This window comes from Procambarus clarkii, chromosome 22, assembly GCF_040958095.1.
Source record: "Procambarus clarkii isolate CNS0578487 chromosome 22, FALCON_Pclarkii_2.0, whole genome shotgun sequence".
NCBI classification, from domain to species: Eukaryota; Metazoa; Arthropoda; class Malacostraca; order Decapoda; family Cambaridae; genus Procambarus; species Procambarus clarkii.
This window is the reverse complement of record NC_091171.1, coordinates 9,382,001-9,408,724: the sequence shown is the minus strand read 5'-3', so window position 1 is coordinate 9,408,724 and position 26,724 is coordinate 9,382,001. Positions and strand designations below refer to the sequence as shown.

Below are 26,724 nucleotides of genomic sequence, written 5' to 3'. Positions count from 1 at the left end.
CCCTGGTAACTGGGGGGGGGGGGAATAGTTGTGGGTTACTGCCTGCAGGCACCCCTCATGCCCCTGGTAACTAGGGGGGGGGTAGTTGTGGGTTACTGCCTGCAGGCACCCCTCATGCCCCTGGTAACTGGGGGGGGGGGTAGTTGTGGGTTACTGCCTGCAGGCACCCCTCATGCCCCTGGTAACTGGGGGGGGTGTGGTAGTTGTGGGTTACTGCCTGCAGGCACCCCTCATGCCCCTGGTAACTGGGGGGGGGGGGGAATAGTTGTGGGTTACTGCCTGCAGGCACCCCTCATGCCCCTGGTAACTGGGGGGGGGGGGTAGTTGTGGGTTACTGCCTGCAGGCACCCCTCATGCCCCTGGTAACTAGGGGGGGGGTAGTTGTGGGTTACTGCCTGCAGGCACCCCTCATGCCCCTGGTAACTAGGGGGGGGGGTAGTTGTGGGTTACTGCCTGCAGGCACCCCTCATGCCCCTGGTAACTGGGGGGGGGGGAATAGTTGTGGGTTACTGCCTGCAGGCACCCCTCATGCCCCTGGTAACTGGGGGGGGGGGGAATAGTTGTGGGTTACTGCCTGCAGGCACCCCTCATGCCCCTGGTAACTAGGGGGGGGGTAGTTGTGGGTTACTGCCTGCAGGCACCCCTCATGCCACTGGTAACTGGGGGGGGGGGTAGTTGTGGGTTACTGCCTGCAGGCACCCCTCATGCCCCTGGTAACTGGGGGGGGGAATAGTTGTGGGTTACTGCCTGCAGGCACCCCTCATGCCCCTGGTAACTGGGGGGGGGGGAATAGTTGTGGGTTACTGCCTGCAGGCACCCCTCATGCCCCTGGTAACTAGGGGGGGGGTAGTTGTGGGTTACTGCCTGCAGGCACCCCTCATGCCACTGGTAACTGGGGGGGGGGTAGTTGTGGGTTACTGCCTGCAGGCACCCCTCATGCCCCTGGTAACTGGGGGGGGGTAGTTGTGGGTTACTGCCTGCAGGCACCCCTCATGCCCCTGGTAACTGGGGGGGGGGGTAGTTGTGGGTTACTGCCTGCAGGCACCCCTCATGCCCCTGGTAACTGGGGGGGGGGGTAGTTGTGGGTTACTGCCTGCAGGCACCCCTCATGCCCCTGGTAACTGGGGGGGGGGGTAGTTGTGGGTTACTGCCTGCAGGCACCCCTCATGCCCCTGGTAACTGGGGGGGGGGGTAGTTGTGGGTTACTGCCTGCAGGCACCCCTCATGCCCCTGGTAACTGGGGGGGGGTAGTTGTGGGTTACTGCCTGCAGGCACCCCTCATGCCCCTGGTAACTGGGGGGGGGTAGTTGTGGGTTACTGCCTGCAGGCACCCCTCATGCCCCTGGTAACTGGGGGGGGGGTAGTTGTGGGTTACTGCCTGCAGGCACCCCTCATGCCCCTGGTAACTGGGGGGGGGTAGTTGTGGGTTACTGCCTGCAGGCACCCCTCATGCCCCTGGTAACTGGGGGGGGGGGTAGTTGTGGGTTACTGCCTGCAGGCACCCCTCATGCCCCTGGTAACTGGGGGGGGGGGTAGTTGTGGGTTACTGCCTGCAGGCACCCCTCATGCCCCTGGTAACTGGGGGGGGGTAGTTGTGGGTTACTGCCTGCAGGCACCCCTCATGCCCCTGGTAACTGGGGGGGGGGGTAGTTGTGGGTTACTGCCTGCAGGCACCCCTCATGCCCCTGGTAACTGGGGGGGGGTAGTTGTGGGTTACTGCCTGCAGGCACCCCTCATGCCCCTGGTAACTGGGGGGGGGTAGTTGTGGGTTACTGCCTGCAGGCACCCCTCATGCCCCTGGTAACTGGGGGGGGGGTAGTTGTGGGTTACTGCCTGCAGGCACCCCTCATGCCCCTGGTAACTGGGGGGGGGTAGTTGTGGGTTACTGCCTGCAGGCACCCCTCATGCCCCTGGTAACTGGGGGGGGGTAGTTGTGGGTTACTGCCTGCAGGCACCCCTCATGCCCCTGGTAACTGGGGGGGGGTAGTTGTGGGTTACTGCCTGCAGGCACCCCTCATGCCCCTGGTAACTGGGGGGGGGTAGTTGTGGGTTACTGCCTGCAGGCACCCCTCATGCCCCTGGTAACTGGGGGGGGGGGTAGTTGAGCCGTGAATGTTGTCTCCTAAATCTAAAATGTCTGGCCATGATCAAAGGCCTGAATGGCGCCCTCATTGGACCTGCTCACGGGATGGTCCGGGGCCAATTTCCTGACAACTCCTGCTCCTCCCGGGCTGGCGGTCACTCCTCCCGGGCTGGCGGTCACTCCTCCCGGGCTGGCGGTCACTCCCTCCCGGGCTGGCGGTCACTCCTCCCGGGCTGGCGGTCACTCCTCCCGGGCTGGCGGTCACTCCTCCCGGGCTGGCGGTCACTCCTCCCGGGCTGGCGGTCACTCCTCCCGGGCTGGCGGTCACTCCTCCCGGGCTGGCGGTCACTCCTCCCGGGCTGGCGGTCACTCCTCCCGGGCTGGCGGCCACTCCCTCCCGGGCTGGCGGTCACTCCTCCCGGGCTGGCGGTCACTCCTCCCGGGCTGGCGGCCACTCCCTCCCGGGCTGGCGGCCACTCCCTCCCGGGCTGGCGGTCACTCCTCCCTGGCTGGCGGTCACTCCTCCCGGGCTGGCGGCCACTCCCTCCCGGGCTGGCGGCCACTCCCTCCCGGGCTGGCGGTCACTCCTCCCGGGCTGGCGGTCACTCCTCCCGGGCTGGCGGCCACTCCCTCCCGGGCTGGCAGTCACTCCTCCCGGGCTGGCGGTCACTCCTCCCGGGCTGGCGGCCACTCCCTCCCGGGCTGGCGGCCACTCCCTCCCGGGCTGGCGGCCACTCCCTCCCGGGCTGGCGGTCACTCCTCCCGGGCTGGCGGTCACTCCTCCCGGGCTGGCGGCCACTCCCTCCCGGGCTGGCGGCCACTCCCTCCCGGGCTGGCGGCCACTCCTCCCTGGCTGGCGGTCACTCCTCCCGGGCTGGCGGCCACTCCCTCCCGGGCTGGCGGCCACTCCCTCCCGGGCTGGCGGTCACTCCTCCCGGGCTGGCGGTCACTCCTCCCGGGCTGGCGGCCACTCCCTCCCGGGCTGGCAGTCACTCCTCCCGGGCTGGCAGTCACTCCTCCCGGGCTGGCGGCCACTCCCTCCCGGGCTGGCGGCCACTCCCTCCCGGGCTGGCGGCCACTCCCTCCCGGGCTGGCGGCCACTCCCTCCCGGGCTGGCGGCCACTCCCTGGGTCGGCCACTCCCTCCCAGTTCTCCCTACTTACCCATCCATCCTCCCTATTTCTCTATCCCAGAGTTATCTCCCTTAAATCATCTTCCACTTCCTGGCAGTCCTGCATCTCCTTATCTCGCAGCAGCAAGACTGGTTCTTCTTGCCCTTCTTTCCCCTCCCTCAGTCCCTATTCACTCCCCTCTTCCTGCCCTTCCCTCACACCCCCTTCACTCTCACAACGGAACTCCCCCACCTCCACCCCCCACCCCCCCACCTTCTCACCTAAAACAGGTGGTGTTATTTAATATATTCACAGATACAAGTCGTCAGCTCTTACATTCCTTGTTTTGTAAACATTCTGTATGGATGGTGGCAGCTCTACCTCCTTCAACTTTATCTATTTTCTCTCTACCTCTATCTACTCACTCACTAGATTCCTCTATACCCCTTCTTCCTAAGTCTACCTTTCATCCCATTTTCTCTCTCAATTCACTCCATTTCACCTCACTCTCCTCCTCCCTTCCATCTCACTCTTTCTCCTTCTATGCGGTTCTTCCTCTTTCCCCTACTCTTTTTTCTCTCTCTCTATTATACGATGTTTACGTCTCCCGCCTCCACCTCCAGCCTCGCCAAGCAGACAGGTACCAATATCCGCGCGACGTGATAATCACTTTCCAACTTCATTTTAATCTCAGCTCCATCTCCCGACACCCCACACATTGTCCCCCCCCCCCTCCACACACTTTCTCCACCACCCCCCTCACTCACTACACCCCCTCACTCACTACACCCCCCCACACACACACACCACACACACATACACCTCCCCTACACACATTTTCCCCTCTAGTCCAACAAATTATTTTTTAATTTAGTTTATTATGGGGCTCGCTGTACAGGCGGGAATGGTTCGAGTCCCATAAATGACTCTGGATCCCGCTGTTGTTCAGAGCTAAACCATCTCCACTCATAAGCTCAGTAGGAGCCGTGAGGGAGGCGTGTGCCTGGCAGTACCAAGTGTGCGGGTTTCAATCCCCCTCACGGCTAATCTTTAGTTTATTTCGTTGTGCAGTCTCCACTAGTTGGGCAGCGGGGGAGGGGGGAGGGGCATCCTTCATCCCTGGAAGAAGGGTAAGCAGGTGGTGTACTCACTTAGTTGTGTTTGCGGGGGTTGAGCTTTGCTCTTTCGGCCCGCCTCTCAACTGTCAATCAACTGTTTACTAACTACTATTTTTTTCCACAACACACACACACACACACACACACACCAGGAAGTAGCCCGTGACAGCTCACCCCTTCAAGGTACTCCAAGGTACCTATTCACTGCTAGGTAACAGGGGCATTCAGGGTGAAAGAAACTTTCCCCATTTGTTTCTGCCTGGTGCGGGAATCGAACCCGCGCCACAGAATTAAGAGTCCTACGCGCTATCCACCAGGCTATCAGGGCCCCGTTGGTGTGGGACTACACGTGTGTGACAACCTTGGCTAACGCCTACATTGACTTCAGTGTTGCACATCCGGGTGACGCTGCCACTCACAGGGAATCAGCCAAATCCCGCCTTGAGAACTGGATCACCACTACAATTTTGGCCCCATTGCTTCTGAGACACTAGGCGCCTGGGGTAAGAGCGCCACCCATTTTTTTAAGGAACTGGGTTCTAGGCTAATTGAAACAACAAGAGATCCTAGAGCTGCCAGCTTCCTTTTCCAGGGCCTCAGCGTGGCGATACAGAGGGGAAAGCACACTGCATTCAGAGTTCCTGCCCGCCATCAGAGGAGCTGGAGAAACTCGACAACTTATGATAATCATCTTTGTACCTCATATGCAACTCCTTTTGTGTAGTAAAGTTGAAATAAAGTAAACAATAAGGGGGTGGTAGGAGAAGATAATATGTGCCAGCGCATGTTAAAGACTAACAAGACTCCCCCGGGTGCTGCATATCGTCTTCCTTGAGGCTTGAGGGTCCCTATCCCTGTTTACTTATATACATATACATATCCAGGTGTGTGCATAATTATATGATTATATATATATATATATATATATATATATATATATATATATATATATATATATATATATATATATATATATATATATATATATTGGTGTATACTGGCAGCAGGTTTTCTTTCAAACATGTTTCATTGAATATGACCGCATATTCTGTATTTATTATTTTCTGGTTTAGGGCTTCTATCCCTCTAACTATTTTCTTAGCATCAGGGCTTAATTGAAATAGGAGTTCTCCAAAACTAATTTTCGTACTTTTAAGGTGAAGAAAAGAAGTGATTTACAATAGAGTGTATTACACTTATATGTATAATTTGCACGACGTTTCGAACCTCCATGGTTCATTCTCAAGTGAACAGATCTTACAATACTAGTTGATTTTATACCCACATTAGGTCAGGTGATAATACAATGAATACACACACACACACACACACACACACACACACACACACACACACACACACACACACACACACACACACACACACACACACACACACACATCTTGTTTCCGATATATGTAAATGATCTCCCGGAGGGTATCGATTCATTTCTCTCAATGTTTGCGGACGATGCTAAAATTATGAGAAGGATTAAAACAGAAGAGGACTGTTTGAGGCTTCAAGAAGACCTAGACAAGCTGAAGGAATGGTCGAACAAATGGTTGTTAGAGTTTAACCCAACCAAATGTAATGTAATGAAGATAGGTGTAGGGAGCAGGAGGCCAGATACAAGGTATCATCTGGGAGAGGAAATTCTTCAGGAGTCAGAGAAGGAAAAAGACTTGGGGGTTGATATCACGCCAGACCTGTCTCCTGCAGCACATATCAAGCGGATAACATCAGCGGCATATGCCAGGCTGGCCAACATACGAACGGCATTCAGAAACTTGTGTAAAGAATCATTCAGAACTTTGTATACCACATATGTCAGGCCAATCCTGGAGTATGCAGCCCCAGCATGGAGTCCATATCTAGTCAAGGATAAGACTAAACTGGAAAAGGTTCAAAGGTTTGCCACCAGACTAGTACCCGAGCTGAGAGGTATGAGCTACGAGGAGAGACTACGGGAATTAAACCTCACTTCGCTGGAAGACAGAAGAGTTAGGGGGGACATGATCACCACATTCAAGATTCTGAAGGGGATTGATAGGGTAGATAAAGACAGTCTATTTAACACAAGGGGAACACGCACAAGGGGACACAGGTGGAAACTGCGTGCCCAAATGAGCCACAGAGATATTAGAAAGAACTTTTTTAGTGTCAGAGTGGTTGACAAATGGAATGCATTAGGGGTGATGTGGTGGAGGCTGACTCCATACACAGTTTCAAGTGTAGATATGACAGAGCCCGATAGGCTCAGGAATCTGTACACCTGTTGATTGACGGTTGAGAGGCGGGACCAAAGAGCCAGAGCTCAACCCCCGCAAACACAACTAGGTGAGTACAACTAGGTGAGTACACACACACACACACACACAGGAAGCAGCTCTCCCAGTTACCTATTTACTGCTAGGTAACAGGGGCATCATGGTGATTTTTTTTTCCTCATTTGCCCATTTTTGTTTCTCACCGGCGCCGGGAATCGAACTCGGGGCCACAGGATTACGTGTTAAGCCTTCTGTCCATACAGCCACCGGCGCCCCATGTGTGTATGTGTGTGTGTGTGTGTGTACTCACCTATATGTACTCACCTATATGTGCTTGCAGGATCGAGCATTGACTCTTGGATCCCGCCTTTCTAGCTATCGGTTGTTTACAGCAATGACTCCTGTCCCATTTCCCTATCATACCTAGTTTTAAAAGTATGAATAGTATTTGCTTCCACAACCTGTTCCCCAAGTGCATTCCATTTTTCTACTACTCTCACGCTAAAAGAAAACTTCCTAACATCTCTGTGACTCATCTGAGTTTCCAGTTTCCACCCATGTCCCCTCGTTCTGTTATTATTACGTGTGAACAATTCATCTATTTCCACTTTGTCAATTCCCCTGAGTATTTTATATGTCCCTATCATATCTCCTCTCTCCCTTCTTTTCTCTAGTGTCGTAAGGTTCAGTTCCTTCAGCCGCTCTTCATATCCCATCCCTCGTAACTCTGGGACAAGCCTCGTCGCAAACCTCTGAACCTTCTCCAGTTTCTTTATGTGTTTCTTCAGGTGGGGGCTCCATGATGGCGCGGCATACTCTAAGACGGGTCTCACGTAGGCAGTGTAAAGCGCCCTAAAAGCTTCCTCATTTAGGTTTCTGAATGAAGTTCTAATTTTCGCCAGTGTAGAGTACGCTGCTGTCGTTATCCTATTTATATGTGCCTCAGGAGTTAGATTAGGTGTCACATCCACTCCCAGGTCTCTTTCTCGAATCGTTACAGGTAGGCTGTTCCCCTTCATTGTGTACTGTCCCTTTGGTCTCCTGTCACCTGATCCCATTTCCATAACTTTACATTTACTGGTGTTAAACTCCAGTAGCCATTTCCCTGACCATCTCTGCAGCCTGTTTAAGTCCTCTTGGAGGATCCTACAATCCTCGTCTGTCACAACTCTTCTCATTAATTTTGCGTCATCTGCAAACATTGACATGTATGATTCCACTCCTGTAAACATATCATTTACGTAAATTAGAATGAGGATTGGTCCCAGCACCGATCCTTGAGGTACTCCACTTGTTACTGTTCGCCAGTCCGACTTTTCGCCCCTTACCATTACCCTCTGGCTCCTTCCTGTTAGGTAGTTCTTCACCCATACTAGGGCCTTTCCGCTTACTCCTGCCTGCCTCTCAAGTTTGTATAGCAGTCTCATGTGCGGTACCGTATCAAAGGCCTTTTGGCAGTCAAGAAATATGCAGTCTGCCCAGCCTTCTCTGTCCTGCCTTATCCTTGTTACTTTATCATAGAATTCTAAAAGGTTTGTTAGGCATGATTTCCCTGTCCAGAACCCATGTTGGTGCTTGTTTACAAACCCAATGCTCTCCAGGTGCCCAACAAGTCTTAGCCTAATTATTCTTTCAAGTATTTTGCAGGGGATGCTTGTCAGTGATACGGGTCTGTAGTTAAGTGCCTCCTCCCTATCACCTTTTTTGAAAATCGGTACGACATTTGCCTCCTTCCAGCAACTGGGCAATTCTCCCGACATAAGTGACTCATTAAAGATCATTGCCAGAGGCACGCTGAGAGCCTGCGCTGCCTCTTTAAGTATCCACGGTGATACTTTGTCTGGTCCAACAGCTTTATTTGCATCCAGTGTTGTCAACTGTTTCATTACATCCTCTGCTGTCACCTCTATATCTGATAGTCTTTCATCTTGGGTAATCTCTTCTAACAATGGGAGCTGCTCAGGCTCGGTTGTGAACACTCCATGGAATTTTGCATTCAGTACCTCGCAGATTTCCTTGTCGCTTTCTGTATATGCCCCTTCTGTTTTCCTCAGTCTTGTCACTTGGTCATTTACCGACATCTTCCTTCTTATATGGCTATGTAGTAATTTTGGTTGCTTTTTCGCTTTGACTGCAATATCATTCTCATAATTTCTTTCCGACACTCGTCTTATGTTAATGTAATCATTCCTAGCTCTGTTACATCTAATCCTGTTGTCCTCTGTCCTTTGTCTTCTGTACTTCCTCCACTCCCTCCTGCTTCTCACCTTTGCTTCCTGACACTGTCTATTAAACCATGGGTTATTATATTCCCTCCTGCTTTTTTCCTTTATTGTTGGAATAAATCTATCTTCAGCCTCCTTGCATTTCAATATGACTTGGTTCATCATACCTTGCACTGTTTTTCCTCTAAGTTCTTCCTCCCACTGCACTTCTCCCAGGTAGTCCCTTATCCTTCTGTAGTCCCCTTTTCTGTAATCAAGTCTCCTTTCCCGGACCTCTTGTCCTTTGGTCACAATTTTAAACTCCATCATGTAGTCAAAGACTAGGACACAATGGTCACTAGCTCCTAGTGGTATTTCGTGTTCCAACTGCTCGATGTCTTCTACATTCTGAGTGATAATGAGATCTAATAGGCTGGGCGTATCCCCTCCTCTTTCCCTAGTATCTTCTTTCACATGCTGTGTTAGGAAATTCCTGTCAATAACGTCTACCAGCTTCGCTCCCCAGGTCTCCTCCCGCCATGGGGATTCCTCGTTTCCCAATCTATCTCTCCGTGATTTAGGTCCCCCATGACCAGCAGCTTCGCTCTCATTCTATGCGCTAAAGTTGCTGCCCTCTGCAGTTCATCCATACATGTCTTGTTGCTGCCCTCGTACTCCTGCCTGGGCCTTCTACTGTTTGGTGGGGGATTGTAGAGTATCAAGATTACAATCTTCTTCCCATCCACTGTCAGAGTTCCATGTATGAAGCTTGTGCTTTCATTGGTACCCGGATTTTCCAGCTCATCAAACTTCCATTTCCGCTTTATTAGTAGTGCCACTCCTCCCTGTCTCTGTGTCCTTTCTTTTCTTATCACCTGGTACCCCTCTGGAAAGATTGCATCCGAGATCATGCCATTTATTTTAGTTTCCACTATTGCCACTATGTCTGTGTGTGTGTGTGTGTGTGTGTGTGTGTGTGTGTGTGTGTGTGTGTGTGTGTGTGTGTGTGTGTGTGTGTGTGTGTGTGTGTGTGTGTGTGCGTGCGTGTGTACTCACCTATTTGTGCGTGCGGGGGTTGAGTTCTGGCTCTTTGGTCCCGCCTCTCAACCGTCAATCAACAGGTGTACAGGTTCCTGAGCCTATTGGGCTCTATCATATCTACACTTGAAACTGTGTATGGAGTCAACCTCCACCACATCACTTACTAATGCATTCCATTTGTCAACCACTCTGACACTAAAAAAGTTCTTTCAAACATCTCTGTGGCTCATTTGGGCACTCAGTTTCCACCTGTGTCCCCTAGTGCGTGTGCTCCTTGTGTTAAATAGCCTGTCTTTATCTACCCTATCAATTCCTTTGAGAATCTTGAATGTGATCATCATGTCCCCCCCTAACTCTTCTGTCTTCCAGCGAAGTGAGGTTTAATTCCCGTAGTCTCTCCTCGTAGCTCATACCTCTCAGCTCAGGTACTAGTCTGGTGGCAAACCTTTGAACCTTTTCCAGTTTAGTCTTATCCTTGACTAGATATGGACTCCATGCTGGGGCTGCATACTCCAGGATTGGCCTGACATATGTGGTATACAAAGTTCTGAATAATTCCTTACACAAATTTCTAAATGCCGTTCTTATATTGGCCAGCCTGGCATATGCCGCTGATGTTATCTTCTTGACATGGGCTGCAGGGGACAGGTCTGGCGTGGTATTAACCCCCAGGTCTTTCGCTCTCTCTGACTCTTGAAATTTTTTATCTCCCAGATGATACCTTGTATCTGGTCTCCTGCTTCCTACCCCTATCTTCATTACATTACATTTGGTTGGGTTAAACTCTAACAACCATTTGTTTGACCATTCCTGCAGCTTGTTCAAGTCTTCTTGAAGCCTCAAGCAGTCCTCTTCTATCTTAATCTTTCCCATAATTTTGGCGTCGTCAGCAAACATTGAGAGAAATGAGTCTAGTAAGTGAGAGTGTGAGTGAGAGTGTGAGTAAGAGTGAGAGAGTGAGCGAGAGTGAGTGAGTTAGTGAGTGTGTAAGCGAGATCAAGAACTAATAGCTCGAATCTGCAAACACAAATAGTACACACACAGAGAGCGTGGGTCACCGTGCACCGTAGTGTGACGGAGCCGCGTATCTAGATGCCAAATGTGTGTCTCACTCCACCATCTCCGCCCCACAGTTCTTGTTATGTTATTTTGATCACACTGTTCACAGGCGGTCTGTTCTCCTGACTCACTACACTGTTCACAGGCGGTCTGTTCTCCTGACTCACCACACTGTTCACAGGCGGTCTGTTCTCCTGACTCACTACACTGTTCACAGGCGGTCTGTTCTCCTGACTCACCACACTGTTCACAGGCGGTCTGTTCTCCTGACTCACCACACTGTTCACAGGCGGTCTGTTCTCCTGACTCACCACACTGTTCACAGGCGGTCTGTTCTCCTGACTCACTACACTGTTCACAGGCGGTCTGTTCTCCTGACTCACCACACTGTTCACAGGCGGTCTGTTCTCCTGACTCACTACACTGTTCACAGGCGGTCTGTTCTCCTGACTCACCACACTGTTCACAGGCGGCGTTGGAACAGTGAACAGGGGGCGTCTGTCCCCCAACGCACGGCACCCCCCCCCCCCCTCCCTCTCCCACTACAAATAATGTTTCTTGATTCAAAAATAAATAATTGATTTCCTGATTTCTATTTCAAACTAAATTCGTCGTAAAACAAAACAATTGACTTTTTGAAGTTGGTTCTTGCTTTGTTTATGGGCGTGAAGCTGTTTCAATTGTGTTACCGGGCGTCGGGTCGGGGCCCAGATTTCCCCAGTGTGTCCCATGAACTCTGCCGCCCCTCGCTCCCACACCCTGACTACACCTACACTCTCCCTCTTGTGAAACCCGGACTAGGGGTCATAAGGGCTGTCAAATACCGTACCTGGTGAAGCTGCGAGCGCGAGCTGTGAGCCCAACTGAGCCTACTTCAGCTCAGTTGAAACCTACTTCTTCAGACCCATTTATTTCATGAGTCTGTGATGTACATCAGTAGGAATAGTCTTTATTCGTTAACATTAGGTAACAATCATATAGGGAACAAGATGAGCCTGTAGCCAACTGTGTGCCAGTCTTCATGTGATCACTTGACCTGATTTCCTGTGTATCAACCTGTTGAGCGAACCAATTCCAGATACCAGTCAGCCTTGGGGTGAATAATCGCGGATGGAGTGATGTTCTTGAAAAAAAAACACTTCGAGCAGGAGAATGTTGAAGGTTGAGAGTCTACCTGCTTGTTACCTGGTTGATGGGGTTCTGGGAGTTCTTCTACTCCCAAGCCCGGCCTTGACTTGTGAGAGTTTGGTCCAACAGGCTGTTGCTTGGAGCGGCCCGCAGGCCCACATACCCACTACAGCCCGGTTGGTCCGGCACTCCTTGAAGAAAACTATCTAGTTTTCTCTTGAAGATGTCCAGCGGTTGTTCCGGCAATATTTCTTATACTTGCTGGGAGGATGAGCTACTGGTTGTCCACTGAGTTGGGCCAGGTGCGGAACTTTGAGAATGTTGGCCTTGTACATAACAGTAAGACCACCAACGTCACGACGGTGTTGTAGGCTCTGATGTCCAGACTGTTCCCACCAGACTTGGTCAAGACCGGAGATAAACCTTCCTGCCAGTCTCTCCACTTTGTCCAACAGTCTGATGAATGATGGGGGGGGGGGTTGCCATCCAGAAAGGGGTGCATACTCTAGATGAGGGCGAACTTGTGCTTCATATAAGGTGTGAGATGCCCCGTGGGACTAAGTTTCCTGGCTGCCTTTTGGGCTAGGTTAAGCGCGTGGCTTTTCAGCGTCATTGAAGAATCAAATTTCATTCCCAATATGTAAATTTCATCTATCTATATCTATATTTACTATTTGTGTCTGTAGAATCAAACTATTAGCTCTTGGACCCCGCCTTTCTAACCAATGTATTTTTCCTCTATAATGTTTACTACATATATTTCTCTCTAAAACACACACACACATGTAGTTGATTGACCGTTGAGAGGCGGGACCAACGAGCCAGAGCTCAACCCCCGCAAGCACAACTAGGTAAGTACACACACACCTCCAGGAATTAGCCCGTAACAGCTGTCTAACTCCCAGGTACCTATTTACTGCTAGGTGAACAGGATCAGTAGGACAAAAGAAACTTGGCCCATTTGTTTCTGCCTCCGCCGGAATCGAACCCGGGCCATTAGGACTACGACCCTCGAGCGCTATCCACTCAGCCGCGAGGTCCCTGTATGTATGTGTACTCACTTAATTGTGCTTGGGGGGGTTGAGCTCTGGCTCTTTGGTCCCGCCTCTCAACTGTCAATCAACTGGTGTACAGATTCCTGAGCCTACTGGGCTCTATCATATCTACATTTGAAACTGTGTATGGAGTCAGCCTCCACCACATCACTGCCTAATGCATTCCACCTATTAACCACTCTGACACTGAAGAAGTTCTTTCTAACGTCCCTGTGACTCATTTGGGTACTCAGTTTCCACCTGTGTCCCCTTGTTCGTGTTCCACCCGTGTTAAACAGTTCATCTATATCTACTGTGTGTGTGTGTAATGAGAACTGGCATAAGAGTAAAAGGCATCATGAAGAAGCTGGGAGTCTCGTCGAGTTCTAACTTAGGAGCGGCGTCCCACTCATGAGCACCATCATCAGCCTTCCCGATACTGAAAGACAGTCTTCACATCACTTCAACGCCACAGCGTAAGTCAGGAAAAACAAAACACAAACACAAGAAGGCTAAGGATCATGCAGCATGTATTCGTAAAGCATCTAAGTATCTAGTTGGTGTCATTTACGAGACCTGTGCATCTTTCTTCAATCACGGCGGCTTAGTTTTCATTTATTAAACAATTTGTGAGCTGGGAAAGTATGGGGTGTTGTCCATGACAAGTGTTTAGTAAACACAGGTTCAGCGGTCACAACAGGAGATATTACAGGATTTCAGAACTGGACACGTCAATGTTGGATGACTCCGGGGCCTCAAGTGGGAGGCTTAGGCTACAGGATGTTGCCCAGAGAAGTAAACCTCTCACTCATGAGACAGCATAACAACGTACAAGAGACTCACTGGGGCTGCACACTATAGCGCAGGGTAGATCAAGTGCGCTGCGGACGGCCAGCTCAGACACAGGCATTTTAGAAATAACCTTCTGTGCCATAATGGTTACTTAATGACTAAGTGGATGGTACCTGAGGTTACCATGAAGATACCTTGAGGTAACCTTGCGAATATCTTGGGGTCACCTTGGGGTTACCTTGGAGTCACCTTGGGATCACCTTGGGTCACCTTGAGGTCACCTTGGGGTCACCTTGAGGTAAAGTATAACGAGGAGGGAAGACCAGACACTGGACGTGTGTTCACACCACACTGGAACCCCATCTTTCCAGACCCTTGCACCAGCGACCGGCCAGCCAGCACAAACAACATTCCCTATCACAGACACCCCGAGGGACTCGAACTGGGATCGATCATATCGTGAGGACGAGACACAAGGCAGCCAAGAATAAAACAAACTCTCCACTAAGTCTTAACCGGGAGGAAAAAATATATAAAGTCCTAGAATCAAATTTGGTGGCGGCTTCCTCCTTTGAACAATTTCCGACTCGCAGGGGGCCTCTCCTCGCTCCCTACCAGCCTGCTGCTGCTGCTGCTCACTCCTGCTGACGACGCACCCACACTCCGCTGCTGGGGTCACCACCCCCCTCCTCGCTGCTGCTGGGGTCACCACCCCCCTCCTCGCTGCTGCTGGGGGTCACCACCCCCCTGCTCACTGCTGCTCGGGGTCAGGACCCCCCTCCTCACTGCTGCTTAAAGGAAGCCAATGGCGCCCTCGTGGGGCCACAGTCCTGGTGGCTAGCACCAGGACTATGGCCCCTAACTAGTGAACATTACGCAGCAAGGACCACCACCTGGAGCAAGAGACGCCGCCCAAGTACCTCGAGGATATACACAGCCTCGGCCACCTTACCTGGTTGATACCTGGTTGATGGGGTTCTGGGAGTTGTTCTACTCCCCAAGTCGGGCCCGAGGCCAGGCTTGACTTGTGAGAGAGTGGTCCACCAGGCTGTTGCTTGGAGCGGCCCGCAGGCCCACATACCCACCACAGCCTGGTTGGTCCGGCACTCCTTGGAGGAAGCAATCTAGTTTTCTCTTGAAGATGTCCACGGTTGTTCCGACAATATTTCTTATGCTTGCTGGGAGGACGTTGAACAACCGCGGACCTCTGTTGTTTATACAGTGTTCTCTGATTGTGCCTATGGCACCTCTGCTTTTCACAGGTTCTATTTTGCATTTTCTTCCATATCGTTGTTATTTTACTGTGTAGATTTAGGACCTGACCTTCCAGTACTTTTCACGTGTATATTATTTGATATCTCTCGTTTCCTTTCTAGAGAGCACATTTGGAGAGCTTTGAGACGATCCCAATAATTTAGGTGCTTTATCTCGTCTAAGCGTGCCGTATATGTTCTCTGTACTCCCTCTATTTCAGCAATCTCTCCTGCTCTGAAGGGGGGAAGTGAGTACTAAACAGTACTCAAGACGGGACAGTACAAGTGATTTGTATAGTACAACCATTGTGATGGGATCCCTTCATTGGATACCTCTTCAGCAGAGGTACTATTCATGCTGATTTTTGTGTCATCTGCATAGGATACCACGAAGCTCCAATGATACGGAGCCGGCGGCTGAGCGGACAGAACACTGTTCTCGTGATCCTGTGGTCCCGGATTCGATCACGGGCGTCAGCGAGAAACAATGGGCAGAGTTTTTTTTTCACCCTGATGCCCTTGTTACCTAGTAGTAAATAGGTACTTAGGAGTTAGTCAGCTGTCACGGACAGCTCCTGGTGGTGGAGGCCTGGTCGAGGACCGGGCTGCGGGGACACTAAAGCCCCGAAATCATCTCAAAATAACCTTAAGCTATAACCCTGAGGTACAGAGCTTTTAACTGCGCTTGGACTCGATTTTACTTAATTGACTGTTACTCTTTGTGTTCTGTTCGTCAGAAAACTGAGTATCCAGCGTCCTACTTTACCGGTTATTTCCATTGACCTCATTTTGTGTGCTATCACGCCATGGTCACATTTATCGAATGCCTTTGCAAAGTCTGTTTATACCACATCAGCTTTCTGATTTTCTTCTAATGCCTCAGTGACTTTGTCGCAGTGATCAAGTAGCTGTGAGAGGCATGATCTTCCTGCTCTAAATCCATGTTGGCCTGGGTTGTGGAGGTCATTGGTCTCCGTGAAAGTAGTGACCTGACTCCTGATCCTCTCTCGAATACTCTTATTATGTGGGACGTTAGTGCAACTGGTCAATAATTCTTTGTCAATGCTTTGCTCCCTCCCTTGTGTAGAGGCGCTATGTCTGCTACTTTAAGTGCATCTGATATCTCCCCCGTGTCCAAGCTCTTCCTCCACACTATACTGAGTGCCTGTGCTACTGGCACTTTGCATTTCTTTATAAATACTGAATTCCATGAATCTGGCCCCCGGAGCTGAGTGCATGGGCATATTGTCAATTTGTCTTTCAAAATGTGCTACGCTCGTGTTGATATCAGTTATATTTACAGGGGTTTGGCTATCCCGCATAAAGAAATTGTCTGGATCTTCCACTTTTCATGTTGTATATTGGAGTGCTAAACATGTCCTCATACTGCTTATTTAAGATGTCACTAATTTCTTTGTCATCCTCCGTGTATGAACCTTCACTCGTACGAATAGGTTCAATACTGGCAGTGGTTTTTGCTTTTGATTTCGCATATGAGAAGAAATATTTTGGATTTTTCTTTATTTCTTAAATTGCTTTCTGTTCTAGTTGCCTTCATCAATCTGATATGAGTGTTTCAGTTTCTGCTCGATTTCTTCAATCACCGTGTTTAAATTATTAATTCTTCGTAGGGAAAGTCGTGTCTGCTTCTGCATTTCCGTTTTTTCTTCTTCTTTTATAGTATCGTCTGCGGTCTCTCTCTATGTTGGACCCCTTTCTGGCTCCTAAAGGGAACATGTTTCAGACAGACTTCATATGCTTCAGATGGCAGTTGTTTTATTCCTTCTGTATAATTTGTATTACTTAGAACAGTTTCCCATTGAATGTAAGTTCCCTGTTTACTGTCTCCCAGTCTATCCTTTTATTGATAAAATTTAATTTACTGAATAACCCCTCTCGCTTGATCATTGTTTTAGGTCTATTCTGAGTATTGATGGTAGTTTGCACTTCAATGAGCTTGTGATCTGAGTATGTGGTATGCATTTTCTTCCATATCGTTCACTCCAGTACGTTGTTATTTTACTGTGTAGATTTGGTACTTGGCCCTCCAGTATATTCCACGTGTCTGGCGGTTTGTATATTATAATAATAACTAAGTTTATTTTCTCTATTTTTACTCCCAGTACCTCTTACCACCTCATTTGTAGAGTTAAGGAGCTCCGAGCATACAAGGTCTTCCCTAATACACAGACCCACTCCTCCATGTGACCTATATACACTATCACACCTGTATAGATTATATCCTGGTATCCAGATCTCACTGTCCAACAATTCCCCTGCATGGGTTTCTGTGAAAGCTCCAAATACTGCTGCTAGAGTATTCACACAACTCCAGATACTTCCCACATCTACAGATAAATACTAAACTTTCATCCAGGAGTACAAGGTTCAACTCTTTCCTTATAACATCCTATCTCACTCTCCACCACCCCCTTCTCTCCCCCTTCACCCCATCATCCTCCCTCCACTTACCTCCAGCTCCCATCTCGTCTTTCGGTGGCTGGAGACCAAGTACGCCCTTCACACACCAATTTCCCAAACGCGTTCCCTCCCCCGTGTCTCCATTTTTCTTTTGTGTAAAGATGAGAGGAGAAGGTGAAGGAAAAAGTATTAGAAATGTGGAATATAGCGTGAGTTATGATCGCAGGCGGGCTGTCCGCCTTGCTGACACACACGTGCGTACGTGAGCGCACGCCAGTGTTTTTTTACTATTTGTGTCTGCAGAATCGAGCTATTTTAGCTCTTGGACCCGCCATTCTAACATATTCTGCCTAATATATTATATCTACTACATTCTAACTAATATATTATATCTACTACATATATTTCTAACACACACATACACAGGTCAGGACCCCTTGACCTGTGTTAGAGGGCCTCGCAGCTGAGTGGACAACGCTCGGGGGTCCTAGTCCTAAGGGCCCGGGTTCGATTACCGGTCGAGGCGGAAACAAATGGGCAGTTTCTTTCAGCCTGATGCTCTTCTTCACCTAGCAGTAAATAGGTACATGGGAGTTAGACAGCTGCTACAGGCTGCTTCCTGATGATGTGCGCGCGCGCCGTTAGAAATATATGTAGTGGATACAATAGAGTAAAAATAGATTACTTAGAAAGGCGGGGGTCAAGGAGCTAATAGCTAGATTCTGCAGACAAATAGTAAATACACACACATCCAAGGAAGCAGCCCATAACAGCTGTCTAACTCCCAGGTACCTATTTACTACTATGTAACAGGCGCATCAGGGTGAAAGAAACAGCCCATTTGTTTCCGCCTCCACCGGGAATCGAACCCGGGCCATTAGGACTACGACCCCCCAGGCGCAATTCACTCAGGCGCTATAGGTTATCTTGAGGTTAGGCCACATGTATCGCCACATATTTACTATATATATGTGAGAAAGCTGCATGAACGCGCAAGCCATATATCACTAAGAACTCTTTGACCCGGCCAGGATTCGAACCCATGCCGTCCAGGATCACCCCTAAACGTACACAGTACCGTGACGCATATATATATATATATATATATATATATATATATATATATGTCGTACCTAATAGCCAGAACGCACTTCTCAGCCTACTATTCAAGGCCCGATTTGCCTAATAAGCCAAGTTTTCATGAATTAATGTTTTTTCGTCTACCTAACCTACCTAACCTAACCTAACCTAGCTTTTTTTGGCTACCTAACCTAACCTTACCTATAAATATAGGTTAGGTTAGGTTAGGTAGGGTTGGTTAGGTTCGGTCATATATCTACGTTAATTTTAACTCCAATAAAAAAAAATTGACCTCATACATAGAGAAAAGGGTTGCTTTATCATTTCATAAGAAAAAAATTATAGTAAATATATTAATTCAGGAAAACTTGGCTTATTAGGCAAATCGGGCCTTGAATAGTAGGCTGAGAAGTGAGTTCTGGCTACTAGGTACGACATATATATATATATATATATATATATATATATATATATACAGGCATACCTCAGTTTAAGAGTTTAATTGGTTCCTGGAGACGCCTCGTATTCCGAAAACTCGCATTCCGAAGCTAATTTCCCCATAAGAAATAAAGGGAAATGAATTAATCCGTTCCTGACTACCCCAAAAACCCCACATCAAACTAAATTTTTATACCTAATTCATCTAAATAAACCTACAAAACTATGTTCAAGTTATTACTTACCTTGCTGTTGAATGCTGTAGGCGTATGGAAGATGGTGAGGAGGTGGGAGGAAGAGAGGAGTTACTGTTTGGAAGGGGAGTCCCCTTCCATTATCACATCAGGCAGTGAGGACTTCACTGGTATGCACACTCTGGCACATTTTGCCTGCATACCACTAGGACTTGCTTGTTTTACTAGGAATTTGTCTAATGACACTTGTTTTTCCCTACATTTTAACACTTGTCTGTAGTAAGACATCACATTATCATTTAAAAGGTCAATGCAACGGCCTGCTACAGCTTTATCTGGGTGAGTTTTTTCAACAAAACTTTGCAGTTCTTCCCATACTTCACACATTTTCTTAATTAAGAAGGGACATTCTCTACTGCCTCTACTCACAGATATTTTCTTAGGTTGAACCTTACCAATGGCTTTCTTAAGACCCATGGCAAGATATATAATGACAACTTTTATGCTCAAATGGCCAAAAAAACGATAAAAAACTGTAAATCCTTGTGAAGAATTCAGGTGGGATAGTCACTGGACATGAGACACTGGTAAACTGAGGCGCGATCGCCATGCCACCACGCGCCAGTCGGCCTGTACACGTATCAACAAACTCGCGTCCCGAGGTAACCCTCGCCTTCCGAGACATATTTTTGGAGTAAATCCTGCTCGTCTTCCGAAAAACTCGCATACAGGGACACTCGCATTCCGAGGTACCACTGTATATATATATATATATATATATATATATATATATATATATATATATATATATATATATATATATATATATATATATATATATATATATGCGAACAAGCCTGAATGGTCCCCAGGCATATATGCAACTGAAAACTCACACCCCAGAAGTGACTCGAACCCATACTGCCAGGAGCACTCTGCAACTGGTGTACAAGACCCCTTAACCACTCGACCATCACGACCGGACAAAAGATGATGATAGCCGAGGCTAATTCCCCATCATCCCGCCAGCACTCTGATGGTAATCTTGGGCATGATATTTTATCACATCACCTCATTCTTTGGGGCACACGTGAGGAACACAAATGCGAACAAGCCTGATTGGTCCCCCAGGCATATATGCAACTGAATGCATGTTTTCAGTTGCATATATGCCTGGGGACCATTCAGGCTTGTTCGCATTTGTGTTCCTCACGTGCCGGCGAGATGATGGGGAATTATCCTCGGCTACCATCATCTTTTGTCCAGACGTGATGGTCGAGTGGATAAAGGGTCCTGTACACCAGTTGCAGTGCTCCTGGCAGTATCGATTCGAGTCACTTCTGGGGTGTGAGTTTTCAGTTATATATGATATATTATATATATTACATATATATATTATATATACACACACACACACATACAATGCTGGGATCATGTGCGTGTGTGTACTTATCTAATTGTGCTTGCGGCAGTTGAGCTCTGGCTCTCTGGTCCCGCCTCTCAACCGTCAATCAACTGGTGTACAGATTCCTAAGCCTACTGGGCTCTATTATATCTACAGTTGAAACTGTGTATGGAGTCAGCCTCCACCACATCACTTCCTAGTGCATTTCATTTATCAACTACTCTGACACTGAAAAAATTCGTTCTAACGTCCCTGTGGCTCATCTGGGTACTAAGTTTTCACCTGTGTCCCCTTGTTCGTGTCCTGCCCGTGCTGAAGAGTTTGTCTTTCTCCACCCTGTCAATTCCCCTGAAAATTTTGTAGGTGGTTATCATGTCTCCCCTTATTCTTCTGTTTTCCAGGGACGTGAGGTTCAGCTCCTTTTTGCCTTTCCTCGTAGCTCATACCTCTCAGTTCCGGGACGAGCCTGGTGGCATACCGCTGAATCTTCTCTAACTTTGTCTTGTGTTTAACTAGGTATGGACTCCAGGCTGGAGCTGCATATTCCAGGATTGGTCTGACATAAGTGGTGTACAGGGTCCTGAACGATTCCTTACACAAGTTTCTAAAGGCAGTTCTTATGTTGGCCAGTCTAACATATGCCGCTGATGATATTCTTTTGATGTGGGCCTCTGGGAAAAGGTTCGGTGTGATATCAACCCCCAAACCTCTCTCTCTCTCTCTCTCTTTCACTCTTGCAGGATTTCACCTCCCAGATGGTACCTTGTGTTCAGCCTCCTGCTCCCTTCGCCTAATTTCATTACCTTACACTTTCCTGAGTTGAACTTTAGCAGCCATTTTCTAGACCATTCCTCCAGTTTGTCCAAGTCATCCTGTAGGCTGTCTATATTCATCCGTCTTGATTCTTCTCATTATTTTTGCATCATCAGCCAACATTGAGAGGAACGAGTCTATACCCTCCAGAAGATCGTTTATATATATTAGAAATAGGATGGGTCCAAGTACTGAGCCCTGTGGGACTCCGCTAATGACATCTCGCCACTCTTATATCTCCCCACTCACCGTTACTCGCTGTTTCCTGTTGCTTAAGTACTCCCTTATCCACTGGAGTACCTTCCCCTTTACTCCTGCCTGTTACTCCATCTTTTTGAACAGCTTTTTATGGGGTACTGTGTCAAAGGCTTTCTGGTAGTCCAGGAAAATGCAGTCAGCCCACCCTTCTCTTTTCTGCCTAATTTTTGTTGCCTGGTTATAGAATTCTATTAAACCTGTGAGGCACGATTTACCATCTCTGAATCCATGTTGGTGGTGTGTTACAAAGTTATATCCTTCCAGATCTTTTCCATCACCTTGCATGGTATACAAGTTAGGGAAATTGACCTTTAGTTCATTGCCTCTTGCCGCTCACCCTTTTTGTATACTGGGACTACAATAGCTGTCTTCCAGCTTTCCGGTAGGTCTCCTGTTTCCAGTGACCTGTTATGCATCATAGTGGGGCACACTTAGTGCTTCTGCACCTTCTTTTAGTACCCATAATGAGAAGCTGTCAGGCCCAACATCCTTTGTCACATTCTGCTCCAACAGATTCCTTTTGTCCTCATCCCTGGAGAGGTCAAATTCTTCTAAGGTTGCTTGGTTTGCTGCCTCTTTTTTCTACTGTGAAAACCTCCTGGAATCACTTGTTGAATTCTTCATACACCTTGTCATTTTGTCATTCTCTGTGTATCTGTTCTCCCCTTTCCTCAGTTTCATCACTTTTTCCTTCATTGCTGTTTTCATCCTGATGTGGCTGTGGAGCAGTTTTGGTTGGGTCTTGGCTTTATTCGCTATGTCATTTTCATACTGTCTCTCTGCTTCTCTTCTCACTCTGAGGTACTCATTTCTGGCCCTCTGGTATCTCTCCCTGCTCTCCGGTGTTCTGTTATTTCTGTAGTTTCTCCATGTTCTTGTACTCAGTTGCTTCGCTACCTTGTATTCCTGGTTGAACTATGGGGTTTTTCTGTTTTTTTTTTCGTTTTTCTCCTTTTGGACCGGGATAAACCTGTCTGCAGCTTCCTGGCACTTCTGGGTGACAAAACCCATCATGTCCTGCACATTCTTGTGTGTGTGGGGGGGGGAGGGGGGTCGTGAGCTAAGCTGTGAGTGAATGGTTTGACTCGTGTATTTCACCGTACATGGATGCCTATGGATGAATATTGAGATGTATTCACGCACATTCAGATGGGTGTGTACAATTGTTGGGAGGGTGGTATGAGGGATTGGTGGGAGGGATTGGGTTGGAGGGATTGGGTTGGAGGGATTGGGTTGGAGGGATTGGGTTGGAGGGATTGGTGGGAGGGATTTGTGGGAGGGATTGGGGAAGGGGAAGTTAGCTGGTGTGTGTGTGTGTGTCGGTCGTTTAGGGACTATGTAATGTGGGACGGGCGTAGTTCCCGAGGTGTGTGTGTCCGCCCACACCCCCCCCCCCCCCTCCGTCTCTCCCCCACACCTGTACCACTGCATCCTACCTCACCCACGCCCTAACATACCTGTACCCAGCCTCCACCCACTCTTCCCCACACCTGTAGCCAGCCTCCACCCACTCTTCCCCACACCTGTACCCACTCTTCCCCACACCTTTACCCAGCCTCCACCCACTCTTCCCCACACCTGTACCCAGCCTCCACCCACTCTTCCCCCCCCCCCACCTGTACTCAGCCTCCATCCACTCTTCCCCCCCCCCACCTGTACCCAGCCTCCACCCACTCTTCCCCCCCCACCTGTACCCAGCCTCCACCCACTCTCCCCCCCCACCTGTACCCAGCCTCCACCCACTCTTCCCCCCCACCTGTACCCAGCCTCCACCCACTCTTCCCCCCCCCCCCCCCCACCTGTACCCAGCCTCCACCCACTCTTCCCCCCACACCTGTACCCAGCCTCCACCCACTCTTCCCCACACCTGTATAACCCCCTTGCTCTTCGCTTCTTTCATTCTTGTTTATCTTCTCACGCGGCATTCACCTTTAGAGTTCTCCTCTCTTTTCTCTTCTCACACCCTCTTTGCTCCAACTACCTTCTCCAGAACCTCGCACACTTCCTCCTGACCTCTACCTCCAGAGGGTCACCTCCCTCCCTGCCTCTCTCACTCCCTCCTCCTCCTCCTCCTCCTCCTCCTCCTCCTCCTCCTCCTCCTCCTCCTCCTCCTCCTCCTCCTCAGCCTGTCATGCGACACAGTGCGAGGACAAACAGTAAACACATACTGTTGACACTGGCGTACGCATACCGTACGCCAACATAATGTTGATCTTAAAGTAGAAAACACAGCTCGTGCCGCTACCTCAGCGTGTGTCTCAGAGTGAGTTGTTGAGCTCTGGCTCTTTGGTCCCGCCTCTCAACTGTCTCGAGAATTTAAGATCTCACGAGCACTGTGTCCACACCGATGGCTCAGTTCAATCTTCTACTGGACGGACTGCAGCAGCATGTAGGTTTTATAGAAATAATATTTGCACAAAGACTGTCAGTGTCAGGTTAAACAACTGGCTGACCTCCACACAAGCAGAACTAGCAGCATTACACCTAGCTACCAGTACATTAAAAAACATTGGAGGAGGAGTAATATTTTGTGATTCAAAGTCTGCTCTTCAAGCAATTGAAAACTTCTCCTGGAAGATCGACAGCAAGAACCTCATACTCCCAATTATAAATGACCTAATTGATGCACAGAGTAAAGGGTCTCGAATCTCCTTTGTATGGATACCTTCACACATAAATATAACCCATCATAATGAGACAGACATTGCAGCCAAATTAGCTTGTAACAAGGATGAAGTTGAATTAGATCTAGGTATCCCCATCTCGGCTGTCAAAACTGTATTGGTCCAAACACTCAGATCTGATATGAAAGAAATTACTGACTCCCAACGACCTGAAAGTACTAGTATAAAAAGCTATGATTTGTTCAGATCTGAAACCTACATCTATGGGCAGCACAAAACGTCCACCAGACTGTGCGACACAGTGGTTGCAAGGATCAGGTTGGGTTACAGTTACCTGTGGCAGGTGGCTGCAGGTGACGGATCTCCCAATCCTGAGCACTCCAGTTGCAAACTCTGTGAGCAGGAACTACGGCACGATCTCCCGCACTACATCACTGAATGCCCAGTTATTAGACCTTTCAGACCAGTTGGCATGAGGTACCTGGAGCTTTCCAATTACTTTATTCACTCTCGTATTCTTGAAGATATCCTCACAGTATACCCAAAATTTGCCAGTGCATGCTATTAAACACATGGCTCTGTATGACTAACCATCCTGCGAGATGGGGACTTGTATTACCACTGCTGCCTTATTCAATCTTTTGTTGATGATATCCTCAAAATGCATCCGGAGTCTGCCAGTGCAGACCGCTTATCACATGCCTCTGTATGACTAACCATCCTGTGTGATGGGGATTTTTTTAGCATCACCTAGTTAGCTTTTTTGACACACTGTACTCCACTTCATATAGTCTAGGGCAGCTGCACTAATGCAGATGTACCTAATGTGTTAAAAAAAATTCATTTGTTAACTACTCTGATACTGAAAAAGTTCTTTGTAACGTCCCTGTGGCTCATGTGGGTACTCGATTTCCATCTGTGTCCCCTTGTGCGTGTGCCGCCTGTGTTAAATATACAGTATTGTCTTTATCTACCATATGAATTTCTGAGAATCTTTTTCTGTGGTGATCATGTCTTCACTAACTCTTCTTTCTTCCAGCGACCTGAGGTTTAGGTCCCTTAGTTTTATATATTACCTGATAGCTGACTGTGTCCCACGCACACTCTCCTAGAGAGTGAGAGTGAGTGAGTGAGTGAGTGAGTGAGTGAGTGAGTGAGTGAGTGAGTGTGAGTGTGTGTGTGTGTGTGTGTGTGTGTGTGTGTGTGTGTGTGTGTGTGTGTGTGTGTGTGTGTGTGTGTGTGTGTGTGTACTCACCTAGTTGTCACCTAGTTGTGTTTGCAGGGGTTGAGCTCTGGCTCTTTGGTCCCGCCTCTCAACTGTCAATCAACAGGTGTACAGATTCCTGAGCCTATCGGGCTCTGTCATATCTACATTTGAAACTGTGTATGGAGTCAGCCTCCACCACATCACCCCCTAATGCATTCCATTTGTCAACCACTCTGACACTAAAAATGTTCTTTCTAATATCTCTGTGGCTCATTTGGGCACTCAGTTTCCACCTGTGTCCCCTTGTGCGTGTTTCCCTTGTGTTAAATAGACTGTCTTTATCTACCCTATCAATTCCCTTCAGAATCTTGAATGTGGTGATCATGTCCCCCTAACTCTTCTGTCTTCCAGCGAAGTGAGGTTTAATTCCCGTAATCTCTCCTCGTAGCTCATACCTCTCAGCTCGGGTACTAGTCTGGTGGCAAACCTTTGAACCTTTTCCAGTTTAATCTTATCCTTGACTAGATATGGACTCCATGCTGGGGCTGCATACTCCAGGATTGGCCTGACATATGTGGTATACAAAGTTCTGAATGATTCTTTACACAAGTTTCTGAATGCCGTTCGTATGCTGGCCAGCCTGGCATATGCCGCTGATGTTATCCGCTTGATATGTGCTGCAGGAGACAGGTCTGGCGTGATATCAACCCCCAAGTCTTTTTCCTTCTCTGACTCCTGAAGAATTTCCTCTCCCAGATGATACCTTGTATCTGGCCTCCTGCTCCCTACACCTATGTGTGTGTGTGTGTGTGTGTGTGTGTGTGTTTGTGTGTGTGTGTGTGTGTGTGTGTGTGTGTGTGTGTGTGTGTGTGTGTGTAAGTAAAATTATAGTAACAGTTGATTAATTGACAGTTCAGAGGCGGGTCGAAAGAGCAGGGCTCAACCCCCCACAAGCACAACTAGGTGAATACAACTTGGTGAATACATTGGAAGATGTATCTGGCCCGCAGGCCCACATACCCACAACAGCCCGGTTGGTCCGGCACTCCTTGAAGAAAACTATCTAGTTATCTCTTGAAGATGTCCACGGTTGTTCCGGCAATATTTCTTATGCTCGCTGGGAAGACGTTGATCCACGGACCTTTGATGTTTATACAGTGTTCTAGTGTAAGCTCTGCTCAAGGGACCGTTCA

General features: G+C 48.6%; 1 protein-coding gene across 1 annotated transcript in view; it reads left to right on the top strand.

Moving 5' to 3' along the window:
• The window catches only part of LOC123756957 (uncharacterized), a 117,642-nt gene that overhangs the window by 88,986 nt on the left and 1,932 nt on the right, over positions 1-26,724 (top strand). The window lies entirely within an intron of this gene.